General features: G+C 43.4%; 1 long non-coding RNA gene across 1 annotated transcript in view; it reads right to left on the reverse strand.

Annotated features, from left to right (window-relative positions):
- The window catches only part of LOC118478668, a 31,499-nt gene extending 30,121 nt beyond the window's left edge, over window positions 1-1,378 (reverse strand). The window contains exon 1 of the long non-coding RNA XR_004859217.1: window positions 1,112-1,378. This is a non-coding gene — a long non-coding RNA (uncharacterized LOC118478668). The remainder of the gene's footprint in view (window positions 1-1,111) is intronic.
- Between the last annotated feature and the right edge of the window lie 1,452 nt (window positions 1,379-2,830).

The raw sequence follows: 2,830 nt of genomic DNA on the forward strand, positions 1-2,830 counted from the left end.
GGCTGGATCGATAATGAGCACAATGCCCACAGTTCAATGACCTCGCGGCGCGCGTGAAGTGTATGTTGTCGAAATCCTCATCTAACACCTGAATGAGAGAGAGAGAGAGAGAGAGAGGGAGAGGGGAGGGGAGAGGGAGAGAGGGACATACAGACAGACGTACAACAAACAGACAAACAGACAGACAGGCAGACACACACACAGACAGACAGACAGACAGACAGACTGACAGACAGACACAATAATCAGGTGCACTGATGGAAATAAATGCCGTAATATCCTTCTACAGCCACAGAACCACGGCGTAATCTTATCTTTCCACAAATGATTACAATGTCGACCACCACAATCCCAAAAGTTGGAGTCAACTTTGGCTTTTAAAAACAACCATGAAATTCTGTTACCACTCCATCAAATCTAATATCTTTTTATCGGTTTCCCCTATCCGTACTGATGTTTTTATAAAGCGGTTTATGTTTCGTGTGTAAAGGTATAGATCTACATTCCAAGCCAACCATCGTGAAAATGTTCTGTTTGGTTTATTATCGGTGCTTGTGTTGGAGAGGATGGAAACAGTGGGTTGTGGAAGAGGTGTACGTATCATACACATGTCGTCTGTGTTCGTTTTATTTTCTTGTTTGTTTGATTTTGTGCGTGTGTGTGTATGTGTGAGTGTGCGTACGTGTGCATGTATGTGTATGTGTGTGTATTTATGTGTGTGTATTTATGTGTATATGTGTGGAGGGGGGAGGGGTGTATGTAGGGCACATGGTCTTTCTACACACTAGTTTATAGTAAATCTTGACCTTTTTTTTATCCAATTCAAAACGAATCTCACCGTGTTCACTGAGAGAAGAATTCAAAGCGCGCTCAATTTCCTGACATATTGAGTGATCTCACATGTAACACCTTATTTTTCGAAAGAATAAAATCCCTCAATGAGAGACGAACAATTTTTCCCCCCTTCACTTCCAATTTCCATACCTTGACATCTAAAATCGAAAAACAAGAAAATAAACAAACAAGATTTCGAATTCACGTCTTGTTTGACACGCGCGTCTGAATATCACAAGAAGCAATACCGATGTATTCAAAACCGTCCAAATCTCACCTGCTACTCTCTCCTTCTGCTATTCCTTCACTCCTACATTCTCTCATTCCTTTGAATTATCTCTGACACACGGAGAAAGAAAGCGAAAATCCATCTGCAATGCGAAAATTAACACGAACTCTGTTCCCTTCTTCCTCCCTTCCTTCTTCCTCCTCCTCCTTCCGTCCTTCCACTCTTCCTTCCTTCCTTCCTTCCGTTCCTCCCAGCACGAACAGCACGCCACAAGCGCTCGACTCACACAAACCCGGCTCGCTGTCTCGGCTACCCTTTTTGTGTCTCGCTCACTTTCTCCCTACCTCCCTCTCTGCCTCCCTCCCTCCCCTCTCTCTGTCGCTCCGTCCATAGTCGCTCACGCGCGCTCAATTTTTTTCCGCCAGTCTCCTCTCTCTCTCTCTCTCTCTCTGTCTCTCTCCGCTTTCCCCCCTCCTCTCTCTTTCTCTCTCTCTCTCTCTCTTTCTCTCTCTCTCTCTCTCTCTCTCTCTCTCTCTCTCTCTCTCTCTCTCTCTCTCTCTCTCTCTCTCTCTCTCTCTCTCTCTCTCTGTGTGTGTCTCTCTCTCTCTCTCTCTCTCTCTCTCTCTCTCTCTCTCTCTCTCTCTCTCTCTCTCTCTCTCTCTCTCTCTCTCTCTCTCTCTGTGTGTGTCTCTCTCATTCTCTTTCTCCACCCTCCCTCTCTCCATCTTCCGTTCCCGCCGCTGGAGTCTTATCAGGTTCTACCCGTAATCGGAGAGTAGCTTGAACAGTATCGATGTCACACCACGATCTCTGGACTCGATGTTATGGTCTTGGGGGCAAAGATAGGGAGCTGTAACAGGTCGTTTATCTGACGATTGGGGGAATCCGATGTCTACACAAAAGTCTCATAATTTGTTTATTCAGTTTAGTTGCATTCTGTCTGTCTGTCTGTCCGTCTGCCTATCTTTCTGGCTTTGTGTTCCTAAATTCTTTTGGTCGCATACTTTGTTTATTCAATTTAGTTGCATTATGTCTCTCTGTCTGCCTGTCTGTCTGTCCGTCTGTCTATCTTTCTGCCTTTTAGTTTCTTCATTCTATTTGTCGCATACTTTGTTTATTCAATCCAACTGCATTTTATCGACTTGTCTCTCTTTCTGTGGGTCTGTAGGTCTGTTCTTTCCTTCTTTACGTCACAAAATGTGTTAATTCAATTCAGTTGCATTCAATCGACCTCTCTGTCTGTCTGTCTGTTCTTTTTCTTTTCTTTTGGTCGCATAATTTGTTCATTGAAATCAAATTATGCAGTCTGTATGTGTGGTGGTAGTTAGCGGGTGATCTGGTGTGGTTTGCTCCTTCTTTCGTATAAAACATGAGGAGAGATAAGGACTCGTATAAAACATAGAGCCCTTATCTCTCCTCTTTTTTGTGTTTGTTATTCTCTAGTAACACATCTAATCTTTGGCACTTGTATGACATTATTGTGATGCAAGTGCCGTCTGCTTGTGTGTCTGCCTGCCTTGCTGTCTGTTCCTTTTTTCTTTTTGTTGCCTAATGTGCTTATTCAAATTCAATTACATTCTATCGACCTGTCTGTCTGCCTGTTTTCCTGTGTGAATCTCTGTCTGTCCTTTCTTTTCCTCACTTCATCGAGTGGGCCCTCGGATAAAACACAACGAAATATTTTGTCAGATTGTTAGAGGTTGAGCATTTAAACAATTGTTTGCGCTGTACTCGTACGTTTCCCAGAAAGCAGAAAATTTATATATA

This window comes from Aplysia californica, unplaced genomic scaffold (genome assembly GCF_000002075.1).
Source record: "Aplysia californica isolate F4 #8 unplaced genomic scaffold, AplCal3.0 scaffold00805, whole genome shotgun sequence".
NCBI lineage: Eukaryota > Metazoa > Mollusca > Gastropoda > Aplysiida > Aplysiidae > Aplysia > Aplysia californica.